This window comes from Dinoponera quadriceps, unplaced genomic scaffold (assembly GCF_001313825.1).
Source record: "Dinoponera quadriceps isolate SergipeBrazil2010 unplaced genomic scaffold, ASM131382v1 scaffold424, whole genome shotgun sequence".
Classification (NCBI taxonomy): domain Eukaryota; kingdom Metazoa; phylum Arthropoda; class Insecta; order Hymenoptera; family Formicidae; genus Dinoponera; species Dinoponera quadriceps.
The window spans coordinates 356,573-371,722 of record NW_014554557.1 but is presented as its reverse complement, the minus strand read 5'-3'; positions in this window follow the sequence as shown (position 1 = coordinate 371,722).

The window sequence follows — 15,150 nt, the reverse complement described above, 5'->3', positions numbered from 1 at the left end:
CCCCCCCTCTCCCTCTATCTATCTCTCCCGTTCACAGCGTACGCGCCGCAGCATCGGTGGTCGCTCGTAAAGCTACGTAAAACGACTGCGAGCATAAAGAATTAGCGACGATAAAAATTACCCCGCGCCAACGGAGGCGCACGCGATCATTCCCGGAAGAGCGAAAGAGCCGAGTTTATAGTCGCGTAAGCTCGGGAATCGCCGATATCGCGGCGCGATGTGTAGAAGCGGGAGAGAACGGAAGGAGAAAGTCAAGAAGCGCGAGGACTTACGGGGCACGGCTCATTTTGCTCGCGAGATCACCGCCCCTCTAGCTAATTATCCGCGCCGAAGTCATTAGTATTACATTTGCGCGATGGCGGCGAGCAGGTAATACAATTTACATCGGGATTCGCCCGGCGACGTACTCGGAGGCACTAACCGGGAATCTCGACGGTGCTCGACACACCGTGACACGCCGGGGCTTAATATAATGGAGCCTCGAGGAACCAGTAATTACGGGGGAATCGAGGTCGAGAAACGATTTACGGCTGAACGAACGGCCAATGGCTCCTTCCGTGGGAATACGAAAAGGGGTGTTGCATTTCCGTCCGGCCACGAAATGAATCCTCGCGGCCGACTGTCGCGATCGATCTTACGGAACGATTTGAGAGCACCTTTAAGGATTTAGGAGACAACGAAGAGCAGCCGGGAGACGCCGCTTTACGGAAAGCCGCCGGCTTCCACACGCTGATCCGCTTACGTCGCACGCGGTAAAAATACCGTTTATTTATTATGGACCGGATATTATGGACGAATGCTTGATTTATCGCGGACGTTAACTCGCGTTTACCACTTCACGAGCGAAATTTTAATTCGCGCCAGGCCAGCTAGTTACAGTTGCGCGCCGCGTTTGGCTCATTTTTCTCGCGTTACGTCGATAAAACTGATATTCGAGCCGTTAAAAAAAAAGAAAAGAAAACACTATAACTAGAATTTCCGAGGATTGTAATATATATTATGATATTTTCGATTATATGTGCACACGGGAGGGAAATAAATTGGTACACACGCTCGTGCATTAAACGCGAATTTCCTCACTCCCGCGAAATTACGTTTGTAAATGAAATGTTGGTGAAATATAATTTTTAGACATCAATTAAATGAACCTCCCTCCTCAGTCGTAATAATGATAATAATCCGAGCACGCGTGCGTTCGCACACGCGCGCTCATATAGCCGATCGATCGAACATTATTAATAAATCATTCTGCTCGTGTACACGCGCGAAATTATCATGTTACACGATATCGGTGTGGTTCGATTAAGACGAAGTCGTGCAGCGTGAGATCACAGGCCGCCGCTGAAATGCGGGAAAAGGCATTATTTATTATCGCGTGAGCCTCGACGCGGACATCAAGCATCACATACTGGGAGAATCCAGGTCAGCCGATGAAAACCATTTCCGCGCGTATCGATCGCAGGGCCGCCGTTATATCGTTATTGTTAATCCCGCTATAATCGTTTTTCGACGCTGTTTCCAGAACGGAGTGAGCTTCCTTCCGCGGAGGAGGAGGAAGGTAGGAGGAGAGGGTGAATCCCTGACGCCCGACAAACTGGCTGCGAAAGATTCGACGATAAAAATGAGCTAACAAAAATGAATGCCATCTCGGCGTCGGAGCAACGCCGCGCGCGGATGAAGCGACAGGGTAGGTTGGAAGAACGACGAGGGAATAGGTAAAAGAGAAAAATCGAGGATAGATGGGAGCGGTGAGGCGAGCGGATGAAGACAAGGGGGCGAGAAAGAAAGGGAGAGAGAGGACGATAGAAGGCGGATAAAGCGCATCACAGGAGCGCCCGAAACCAATAACTTCGCATTTCGGGCAAATGGGCCTGCATGTATGTGCCGAAGGCACGGATTTCGATGCCGGCGGCCGAGTACGAATTTCGAAATTTACGGCCGCGACGTGCGAGATCGAGTTTTGATGGACTATGAAATCGCGATTTCGCCGCTCCGACCGGTCCCGCGCGTTCGATACGACGCGGGAAATTCAAGGTCGGCTTAGTGTTCGCGGGGCTCGTATTGATTCGTCGTGTATCGAGAATATGGTAAACGCTAATGATATCGTCCCCGTAACGAACTCAATCGTCATAACGATAACTCGATACGAGCGAGGTTCCCTACCGCGGGATCCGCTTCTTTCTGCATGGTGCGGCAGTCAGCTGCTTCGCGATGGTGGATTTTGGACGGTCATTATCGCAGCTGTTGCGGCGTCAAATGTACACCTCACGTTGAAATTCGGTCGCGATATCGCGCGATTCGAATATCTCGCGAGTGGCGTCTCCGGCGCGCCGACGGCTGCGATTACTGCGCGCAGTCGAGCCCAACGCGGGACGCAGCGACGCGTCATTGTGGATCAAGATAAAAAAAAAGTCAAGTGCGCGCGGAAATCGCGATTCCGCCGCTTTCTTCCCATTGAATGGCAGCGCTCGGGTGTACCAGCGGCGACACTTCGACGTGAAAACAAAAAGTCGGAAAATGGCGGGCGCGTCCCCTTCCCGCCGCGGTCGCCAAATGCAGCTCGGCCAAGCGTCCGGCCACCCATCGTTCCCCAAAAGCGTCGTTCGATCCTGATTGCTCTGGTGCGACCCATATTTCGACATCGACGTTTTGATGTGACGTATGCGAGCTATGGAATAACGCGAGAGTTAACAGCGAAACGGGGGAACTGCTCGTTCGAGGCCGTATTGAGGACTCCCCCCCCCCCCCCCCNATCGGTCCGACACAACCAACGGAAATGTTATAGCGATATATTTTTGCGAGGAAGAAACCTCCAGATAGAGATTCGTGCGATTATAAGTCGTTCATCTTGAAGGCGAACGGCCGCGAGGAACTTCGCACCCGAGGCCAAACGCAAAATTCCGATCCGGAACGCGAACTCGCAGAGAATATGCGGTTTTTTTCCCTTGCGCAATATGTTTTCGCGGGGCGAATATTTTTTTGTTTACGGGAAACTTTAGCTTGGATCAGTGATATTGGCAATTTTACATTGGAATGTAGAGCGCGGCCGCGGGCTAATCTACCGAATATTAAATTTCTCGTCGGGAAAAAAAAAAATAAACGCGCCGTCGGAGCAGCGGCAACTATGACAATCCATTTCCCTTGCAAATAATCTATTTACCGCCGGTACAGGTAGGCAAGGGTTTAACTTGACAAAGTCGACGTGATTTCCCGATTAAATAATCCTCTTGCCCGCGTCACGATGCGCGGACGCCTTTTTGCGTCTCCTCCCAATCATCGCTGCCGGAGTAACTTAACGCGCCGTGTATTTTTCGCCCCTGAGTAAAACGGGAATATACTCGACGGTCAATAAATTAGAGCAGAGATTGCCGTCGTGGAACAAGCAATTTCCTCCCTCGCCTTCGTCTAACGCTACACCTCTGCATACCCGGCATGCCCGTCTAACACCTTGGCGGGATAGTTAACGCGAACGTTGCAACACAAGAGGGTCGTAAAACCTAGTTATTGCGCATCGCGCATAGATTATGACGATCGAGCACCACTCGACCGTATCGTTACCGAGATGATAACGTATTTTCAACTATCCGATTGCCGCCGAGCAGATGTGCTCTACCGGCGAGATACGTTTTAATTCGCTCTCAACGCGAATTTCGCGCTTATTAGACTCACCCCTTTCCAAACGAATATCGCACTTTTTTTAATCTCGTTCGTCGAAGTGACATATTTGCACGAGATTGGAGAAGAGGAGGCGAATGCAAAAATTGAGATAATTCGAAATGACGGGAATATATTAGCGAATCAAAAATGGAAACCTTATTAGCAATGAAAAGCTCATTGCAGCATTTTAATACGCGCATTGCTCGAAAATATGTATATGCCGCTCTCTCTCTCTCTCTCTTTCTCTTTCTCGCTTCAATACTAATCGTTATTTTATTCTGATGCTTATCAACAATCATTATGACCAATGTGCACCTCATCAAACCAGTGGAAATAGCCCGTTATATGTCAGACACATGTATTTAATCTTCGCCGAAATCACGCGCATACACGCAAAATGTTTTCGCAAGCGTACATCTGTTTAGCTGCATCGTAATTCGCCGTAATATCCGCACGGGATTTCAAAGCTGAATGTAATCGCTACGATTAAACTTGGATGAACACAGAGACTGATGCCGGGTATCCGCCATCATTTGGACGTAATGAGATGGATTGCGGGAAACTTGGGAAATAGTTTCACATCTATTAGTTCTTAATCGGGGCTTTCCCATGTCGTGGTTGCGGATCGGTGATATAGAGTAGATTTATCGTAATTACGCAAAGTTGCTCCGCCCTTCTGCCCGAGCTCTAATATATTCTACCTCGGACGGGAGAGAAGTGCAAGATTACTTATTTATCGGATCGCACGCCGTAGAATTTTCTATGCCGACGACTACGTTTACTTCACGAGCACAGTGCGATGCCTCAGTAGTTATTGTCTCGCTAGTGTTTCGCCGCTATGAAAATTATTGGTAGGAAATATAATATATGCAGTTGGTGCAGAAGATAATCGTTTATCCATTCAAAACTGACCTGTGGAAAATTATTTGAGTATTAAAAGAGACTTCGTTGCATGGATATCATAACAAACTCGTTACCATAACCAACTCGATGTCGTTGATTTTATTCGTGAAAATTATTAGCACACCCGCGAAGCTGAATAACGTATTCTTCAATTTTGCTTGAAAAATACGATTAGACTTTTGCCTTATCACCTAATAGGTATATTCCAGGATGTAAATTTATGCCTTTCCTTCGCAAGCGAGGAAAATATGAATTTTTCGAGAAATCACACGTCCCTATTCTAGATCCCTCGTGAGACATGGTTTATTACAAATGAGAAATGTGACACGGCGTATGCGATGAAATGCGTTTATAGAAGAATGTTTGCAGTAAAGCTGCAAAGAAATGGGTGAACGCTCTTAGTAATATCGTTGTCAACATTCATTCCGAATGCAGCGTTAAACCTATATATTCTCGGTATGCGTGTATAAATAAAAGCGGTAATGTGAACGTAAAAAGTACGTAAATCAGTAGGAGCAACATGTCACGAAATAGATCCTTTAGTCACCCGGTTGTTCTCTACGTCTGCACTCTCGCGATCTTCAAATTTTCATAATTTTCATTTTGATTCCCGCGTGACATGATATAGTTATCGAGGAACGAAACAGACAATGAGAAGTCGCGACTTCTGTCCGGTGCAGTGTGTTCGCAGTATATTAAATTTGATATTGTACTGATAGATTGAACACCGTGTCTCATAAATATCCCAAACGTAAAATACATATCACGCGTTGTATTATGCAAGTCGAGGCGGTCGATGGTCTTTGTCGTGCGCGGGAGAATCAATTTCCGTACAGACGTAACGGCCGCGGGTATTTATGGAACGTTAATTTTAGTGCTTCACATTTAGCACAAACCATTAAATATCGGATCGATGAATAACAAGTCGTGGGAGATTGCGTTAGAACTCGTGCTACGTGACATTTGCACATTTATTACCCGTACGTCCCGTCGCTCAAATAAGAATTCCATTAATTAATCACCCTTGCGAATCACCGTCCGCGTATTTCTTATTCCCCGCTCAAAACTAGAAATCCCTCCAAAGTAGGACCCCCAAAACAGAGGTTCCGACGAGACCGGCCCTTCACCGTGATCAGCGGCGCCCAACGCGCGTTCATATTGTCGCCAGTCATACACCTGCACTTTTTACGCTGCAGTGTCGGCGCCCAATCGATTTCATCGTGGTACTCGTGACGAAACCACTTTTTAACGAAACTGTCGATACGTCTCAAAAGGCGGCAATGCATGCGCTGCGCATACCCGAATCGGCCGACCACTAATCACGGCTAGATATCGGAAAGGACAGCGAGTCGATCAGATTGGAGGACGCGGCCGGCAGGTAGCGAGTTACGTAGGTGGTACACCACCGCAAATGCACCGCATTGTGGAATTTATGATTCGTAAGTGCATAACTCTGCCATTAACCATGAAATAGTTTCCGGCTATCTGCTCCGTCCCATGCAGGCAGCTCGGGCCGCGCGTGGCTGCGTTTGCCGAGCCGAGCCGAACGGCGCATATACTGTCCTCTCGTATTTCCATCCGGTTCACTTATCGGCGTTGGCATTATTCGAATTATTAAGCACCCTACGCCGGGCTGTAATCGACGACCTCCACTACTACTATTACTACTATTACTATCACCACCACCCGCTCCACCCCGCCTTTGGCATCCCTATTGTGCGTCCAACGCGCTGTTTTTCCCCACCCGATCCGTTATTACACGCCGCTTTTCACCGGTTCTTAAACGTTATCCCTTCTTCCCCCTTTGGGTCGCGAGAGAGCGCGCGCACGGACGCCATTATCCATTGTTTTGCCGCTCACTATCGCCGTGTAAATCTGAGATAACGCGGCAATTAACAGATCATAGGTCGAGCGGAGTTTTCAGGCCGTTACGGTGCGTGCTGATTGACGCACAGGAGTTTTACCGCCCGGAACGAGACGCGTGCGTTTCGCTCGCGGGAGAAACGCGCGTGCGCGATGCGATAACGTTTGTAAAGTATTCGAGCATTAACAGAGTTTGCGACGGATATATACACAGAAGAAACAATTCCGCTGGTGTAACTGAATTTCCCGTTGCCTGGGGACCGGATGGAAACCCGGTTGCGGGGACGGAAAGATTCGTGTAGGAGGCTTCAACACGGTCAATCGCTCTCAGTTGTCCCAGCCGAGTTTTAACGCGGCCGAATGCTCACACGAATGTCCTCAATTCGGCGCTTTATTTGATCCGGTATCAACAAGAGCCTTGACTTTTATCCTTCCTTCCGTTTTGAGAATTATTGCTTCGACTTGTCGATTCATACGAATCAGACGTTGTTTCACCGCGCGCGCGCTGCGCCTGCCGATATTTCTACGCGAGAAACTACAAAAGGTAACGACACTTTGTGCCCGCACGTGAAATAGCGCGCAAAAGTAGAAAAGCGTAAGCCTCATTAACTACTCGCTCGCTCTCGTAATCTGAAACACTGATAAACGGACAACGCGAGTACACAAAGTAGGTGCGTTCTTAATTTCGTCCGGTAACTGCGACCTTTCATGAAACGCCGGCCGAAGGGCGGAGATCGCGGGCGGAACAAGGAAAAGGGGTAAGTCGGCGGAAGTGGCAGCGAATGTAGCGTGAAATCGTAACGGAGGAATCGCAATAACTCTTCCAAAGCGGTTTAAAGCCGCTCGTCCCGGGTCGGCCACGGTCGTGGCGGCGAAGTCGGCGAAGCCCAGGGGGTATCAAATTTTTTCACGCGTAGTGCACCCTGTTCACCCCGCCGTCTCTCTCGTCCTAACCCTTTCCCTCGCCGTTCCCGCCGCTTCTCCCCTCTCTTTCTCTTCCTATCACTTCCCCGTCGTTTTTACGACACCGCCTCGCAACCCTTTGCGCCATCCCTTGGGCACGCGAGCGTATTTTCGGCACGGCGAGGATCACGGCGGCCGAAAGAGAGAAAGAGCGACGACCGGCTGGCGGAAGCGCCGATACAAGTGCGAACGTATCGAAATTGGAAAACCTCGGCGAATTTACCGCGGCAAAAAGCAGCACACGGGGGCGACCGTTTTCCCCTTACGAGCACCGCGTGCGCGCCCTCCCCGCTGCGGCGAGACGATGGATCGTAAGGGCGAGATGCGAGGGGCGGGGGTTTCAGCCATTAGGTACTGACCATTGAAAATCCCGGTCACGTAAAGCATCTCACGGTCGGGAAGGGTAATCATAAATTCTGAACGGAGATTGCACGGCGGCGCGAGCTCGCGACTGACGACGCTCTTCTTCATCTCGCGTTAGGAGATCGTTTCGGAATTTTCTTATCCAGATGCTCTCTCTTTTTCTCCTCACGCACGTGCGTGCGCGACAGAGTGTAACGCGTTTGCATAGGCAAGTACAAGAGCGACACTCGTCGATAAATGCCTCAATACTTTCGTACGATCGCTAAAGCCAATCCCTTCGCTACAAAGAGCGTTAAGGCAGGTAGTCTAGAAATATAATTGTATAATGTTTCAAGAGTAAATTATGAGGCTTAATTCAAGCTGAAAATTCTAGCGCGAAGATGAATTTGATGAAAATAAGAACAATTGGCTATGACGAGCGTATAAAAAGGTTATACTCTCAAAGAGAGAAAAATCGATACTTAATATAATACTGTAGACAATAAGAAATTTTGCGTTAAAAACGATCCACTGAAATTTTATGTTACTTTAACACGAGGAATACGTTAAAAAGCACACAAATGTGTATATAAATTTTCTCAATATATTTTTCTCTAAATAGTACTGTTTCCTCTATCAAACATGGTTTATTCCGGTGAAACAACAACATTTTCACTCAAACAAAACGATAATTGACATTAAATTGTGTTGGTAATATTAAATAAACCCAAGTCAAACAAACACGTGCGCTAAATCCAAAGAAACCTTATTCTCCGAATATAACATGTTACTATGTTATTAAGAAAGAAGAACAACAATTACGTTAAGAAGAAAAATTACGGACAAATAATCTGTCGCGGAATTTTTGGCGCGTAAAAACGACGCTAGCAGCTTACAACCGTGAGCTTTTGATCTGAAACGGCGAAAGGGCGGAGATAAATAGAAATAGCAGAGGTGCATCGATATAAAAGTGGTTCTCTCGCGGAATTTGCCTACAGCGATACATCGATTTGCGTTCCCACGAAATCACAGCTACTCGCCCGCGAGCGATTTGGGTCAAGTACAACTGGAGATGCAAACTTGCACCTAAGTGAGGTACTTGGTAAATGCAAATATCCTATAGTCCCGATCGAGCGCCACACTAGTTGCCCCTAACAGTGGAAACTACTTAAGCGCCCGATTATTGCGATAATGCGATAGAAGAACAAGTTCGCTTAAACTTAACTATAACATTAACGCGTTACGTCACGCGCATAACGCGTATAAAGCGGGGCGCCGCTTAAGAAACACATCTTGCTGAACTTATTACCGCTTAAACAGGTCTTTGTTAAAACACCCCCGTGACTGGGACCTCGATAACCCGATTGAAACGACTCGTCGTGTTCGCGAACGGCAACGTTGGCGTATAAAAAAGATATAAAAAAAAAAAAGCAAAACAAAAAGGCGATTTAACCAATTTTTAATTTCGCTTTACCAATTCTTGTCGGCAGCTGACGGTTTCGTTTGCGCCGCTGCCAAGTTTCAGAAAGCGCTTTTATTTTTTATATTTTTATACAAATCGAAACTGTCCGGGCCTTGAAAAATAACTCCCCCCCCTCATCGCATGAATATGTATCCTTACAGTTTTTTCTAGCGTTTCATCGTTGATTAATACGAAAACTCCGCGGCCGATTTAAATATGCCGCGCTAACGGCGCATACGGTATCAGAACTAAATATTTCCGATACGTATAAATACATATTCCGCTTGCTGTCGCTCAAACAAAAGTCTTTATGCGCCAGAAAGAATTCTGGAGTCCGCGCGTTATCCATTTTCGTTTTCCGCGTCTCGGCAACTCTATATATATATATATATATATATATATAGAGAGAGAGAGAGAGAGAGAGAGAGAGAGAGAATATATATATATATATATATATATCATTCCCTTTGATACTTATTCTACTTTCTCGTTGCATATTCCCCTTTAGTTGCCGAATTGCACGTCGGGACCCGGTTTTTTAGATCACGCTACCGATGCGGTGCATACGTCTTTGATCAGTCGAGTACGAGTAAGATATTATTTTGCAGACGACCTCATATCGAAAACAATCAATGAGAGACGGTGGAACTTATGAAATTCCGTATGAGCGTGTTTGAACAATATTTTAATATTATGGTAGATTGCGCTTTAATCCTTTGAGGCCAGCAAGCGTAAGGAACGTACCCGTCCTTCTTGCTTCCGAATCATTTCAATATTGCGCCAAATATTGTTTCAATATTCCTTTGCCTCCGCTTTATATTACTTTCGTGTCATCTTATTATTGAATGTAATCGATACGATAGATCTTTATCTAACCTCACGAGCATATTTTGCTTCTGTAATTCAAACTTTAGTTATTGGTGTACAGATCATTGGTGCCTGATATGTGTCTACTGTAGTTTGTAGATGTCCGTACACTAACTAAATCTCCGTTCTAACATACGGACACATACAAGTTCAGCTACAGCAGACACATGTCAGGCAGGGGCATCTATACACTTAGCGACAGTAACCGAAGTTTTAGTTACAGCAACAAACTTTTAGCTGCACCGGCAAAACATTTCCATCTCTTTTTCCGTGCGTGAATCCTCCCGAGGCTTCTCCAACCTCCGTAATTACGAAATCGAATTATCTGAGTGAAGTATTTAATTTCACGCTTACGAATCGCGAGACGTCTACGACTGGCGCATATGTTGAGTCGAAAGATTTTGCGTCTACAAGCCACGGTTACAAATCAACGTGAAGATTGCGTATCTCGCGCGGAAGTGGCGCGAGAGCTCGCGACGTATTGAATAAACGATACTTGTTGTCCGCTGATGGCGTACAACCGTGGACAGCGAATGTTTGGTATCAATAACGAGCACTTGTACACCTGAGACCATCGTCTAAACGGAAATTAATCGTTCGTGGATCGATAGCAGGCGAATACAGCCGGCCGGTTTAGCGAACATACTAATCCGATCAAGCAATCTCTGCGATCTCTCCCCGTTGCCGTGCCCACCGATTGCATCTATACACCTGCCGGTCCTGCTACCCCTTGGCACCACGGACATCCGTTAATCAACGCCTAATTAAGTGCGTCAGCAAAGTCCAGCGGTTCATGCTCGAATCCAATAGATACCTGGTGGCTCGTGCCGATCGATATCCTGATATCGGATCGCGCGTAGATCTCGCTACAGTTACTTGACGTGCTGTCAGGGCCGATTTGAAATCGAGTTTACGCGACTTTTCACCGACAACGCGCATCCGGCGGTGGTGGTGGTGCCGCGGCAAGTTCGGTTATCGATAGGCGGACGCGCGTTTTCGTGTGAAATATAAACGGAACGCGCGTGGTCGATCGCAACGCGGAATTAGCGCCGGAAGAGTCGTCGGGGCGCTCATTGTGTTCAAAGTGTTCGAACGACCGGTTAGCCGTAGCGTGGCTTTTTTCTTGGCGGTCGTCGTCATCGTCGTCGTCTATTGAACGACGAGCGTCGGAACGAGTGCCGGTCTCATTACATACCGCCTTCCGTTGCTACAAACGAGGCGCCATTGCGGTTTCGTCGCGCCGCGTTCAGAGGTGGAGAGGCGAAAATTGTCTTGCCGACAATCGCAGGATGTGGTCGATTAACTGCACCGTGACGTGCATGTCGTTTTCGTCGTCGACGAGGTACTTCCACCGGCTTCCTGCGGAAGTAGCACTGATGGGAAACGTCGACCGGGCTCAGAAAAGATAGATGTCGGGGATACAGACGGGCGACGAAACAAAACGAGAGACGGCGAGACGAGAATGAAAATCTCCTCCCGTCTTATCTCAGCGTTGCTGAGTTGGTGATTATTAACGCGCGATAACGTGTCGTTGATTTAGTCGCGGATGTATTGCGGAAATATCGCGGAACGTTCGACACGGTAGAATTTTAGACGTAAATCGAGAACAGAGAAAGTCAGTTTTGAAATTGGCCGCCTGAATCACGTGAAGTAGGCGCCATTTTCTTAGCTCACCACGACTAACATAAGAATATACGGCCGGTAAGTTATAATATTTTTGTTATATACTTTTAGAGTATATCATGATTCGCTAAGATTCTCTTTTCATGTGCCGAGTTATAATGAGCAGCTACAAGGTAAGGGAAGAACATTCTTACTTAGATTAATTATTGAGGTTAATTTCCTACGACCTGACCTTTCTTCCTCAGAATAGAAAACAATTAGAATCTTCGAAGTAAAAATTGTATCAGTTTGAAGATATCGTTTAATCTAATATTTTTTCTCCTCAATTCATGAAAATTATTCTTGAATAACAAGAATACGATATTTTCAGTGGAATTATATAGAATCTCTTCGTATAAACAAATTTTGTATTTATATAATTATATATTTTTGCTTATATATGAGAATGGTGAGAGTCTTGGATTGACACCGGTTTTTTTCCGTATACTCATTTCCCCACCCTCACTTTCTTACTCGCTCCGAGTATCACCGTGCGATGAAAATGACGGACTTCTGGTATATCGAGTTCAATTGCGAGTTCAATTGCGCTTCTCTATTTATGTCTAGGATTCTAGTTCGACAGAATTGTCGTGGGAGGGGGCGGAAGTTTGGTCCTGATCGCGTGATGGATTCGAAGATAGAGGTGGAAAGGACGGATGTGCAGTTGAACGTTCGACCGATTGTCATCCGTTCTCGCGTGCTTCCAGCCGTTAATTGACGTTAATTGAACATTTCATTTTTCGACGTACAAACTGCGTTTTACCGCCGCGCGCATATTTTATTTTCAACCTTCGGACTTTCAGCGGCGACTTTTACGCGCTTCCGGAGAGAGCTGCCTCCGGGAGAGCTCGGCGCTTGCAAACGCCGGGATAGCGCGTAAATTTTTGCTCCGGAACATCCTCGCCGCTTCGCTTCCGCTCGCCGGCCATCAAACGCGGCCAGCTCTCTGACGGCCTGTGTACTCTGCGACTTTATTGATTTATCAATCTACCTCGGGGCCGAGGAATGATTAAATGCCGTCTTTTCAAAGGAAATGGCGACGTTCCGTTGAACTGGCTACTTCACGGCTGTATCCGTGACGGTCGCTGAGTGCCGCTGCAAGAACGTTGCGCGGAGTTCGCGAGGAGGACTCGAGAAGGTGGCGGAGACCGACGACAATCGCGCGCAACAATTTACTTCTTGCCGGTGGTTTGGCGAACGCGACTAATGCAGTCGGATTCAATTGCAGCGCGGTGTTTCTCGGACGATTAAGCCGACACCCCGATTCGAGGCGGTCGTGAAGTTTCCGATTGTGACTTTAGTCACCTCGATTGTTTATGCACTCGCGATAGTCCAGCGGCGTTCCGTTTCCGATTGCTCGCGATACGTACAGATACGCGCCCGATGTATACTTCCCCGGAATTTACGGGTGTCGTTAAGCCAGGTTTACACACATTGGGCGTGGAGGCTGCATGTCGGAGGCGCTTATAGCGCGCGCGCGCGGCGAACAGGCTATTGAAAACAAACGATGCTGTTGCTTCATGAGAGAGAGAGTAATGCGTAATCAAGCTCGCTTCGTTCCATCGTTTTTGTTCGACGCCTATCGTAAAGTACATCTCGATCTTGCCAAGATCATCTTCACGCAACCAGCTGAGCGTGCGAGCATCGAATAATCAATAAAAGTGCGCTTCTTAACACGTTCATTGCCAAGCTGAAAATTGGAATTTCGTGTGGTGGCCGAATTTTTTTATATTTTTTTATTTAGTTTTTATTGTGCTCAAAATAAGTTAATATATTATTTATATGCTTTTATTATTATGTACATAGGATTTATGTACTCTAAATATCTATTACGCGATAACGCGTGATCGACCGTTTGGTGAGAATTCGCATCACGCGATATCGCGTGATTGGCAATAAACGTGTTAAGGTAGCATAAAATGAGTTTCTTTTCGAATTCTTTGAAACTTACACTATTATATAGATTTAAATATAATCCCGAATTATTGGCGCAATTGGAAAACGACTGATTATTCGGAAGCTGAGACATTCGTGGATGAAGTTGACATTTACAACGAATTCCTTGAGGTTGGCGTCCTATTTTTAATTTCTGTATTTAATATCTTCGAAACCACATTTAAGATTTTAACGAAAAAATTTTTAGCACCGAAGAGGCTGTTTTGAATTTTTATATGAACCTAACATTTACAGTTTCGAGATAGCGGTAAAATTACAAAATTGGCGGCAGAATTCAAGGTTCAACGGATAAATTAACAAGTGTATCGTCAAAGTACATTTTTGCAAGTCCATAGTCTATCTAAGTACGCAAACTTTTTTTAAGAGCGTCAAAGTAGCATCAAAATTCCGACTCAGGATGCCTCTTCGCGCTTGCAGCGAGACCGTCGGTTCTGCATTAGCCGAAAACAAAACATTTCACGCACGCATTCCGCCGATTCGCATCTTCGCGAGCCGCAAGCACGGACGCTCGCGATTGATCTCTTTTCCGTAATCTGCACATCTCTTGTTCCTTCACTCTCTCGGCACCGCGGTATCAGGAAACCAATTATAAGTGTCCCGGAAGTTGGAACGAACTGTAGGAAGTTGTATGTAGGAAATTGCGAGGTGGGACCAACAACCACCGTCGAGCATCCCCGCAACCGGGACGACCGGGCATCGTCGTCGTTGTCGTCGTGTCTCTTTCGCGACCCCGGGAGTGGACACGAAAAGAGCGATGCACGTACACAGGACGCGCGCTCGCGCCCGTAAGTTCGAACAAACTCTCGGACACACTTGGAACGACCGGCGTAATTTGCAAGCGGACGCTGGAACCGCGCACACGTGCGAGATTACACCGCGCGATGCATCGCGGATTACTCTCTCTCTGTCGCGCCCCGGCGACGATCGGGGAACTTCGCGGAGAGATCCGTCATTATTCGGATATCCGGGAATACGTTATCGGACGTGTAATTTCGAGGACGTAAATTCATGAGTCGTCGTCAGAAATCACTCGAGTACCAGCGGGGCGAGATGAGAGGCAAGTTTCGCGGGACTCGCGTCAACTCGCGCCGTGTCCCGTTTCTAATTTGTCCTGCCGCGCGAAAAGCCCGAAAGCGATTTATCTTGCCTTCGTTAAAAGTCCCTCATCGTCGGGACATAAATCTAGGGTCGGACGCTACGGCTTACCGATGCTCGGTAGATCGGAGATTTCGCCCTCCGAATCGAACGGGTAAGCGATGTGTTTTCGACCGCGCCACCGCAGCGAAAGCGCGAACGGGAGACGCGAGCGTAACGCGCGTCTTCGTTCTCGTTACCTTCGTGCGCGAGGCTTTTCGGATCTTGCCGACTTTCAGAAAAGCTACAAGGCGACGTTCTACGGCGTCGCATAAAGACGTCAACGCGCCGTTACGCTTTTTACATCCCCGCTCGACGACTCTTCATCCCCCCCCCCCCCC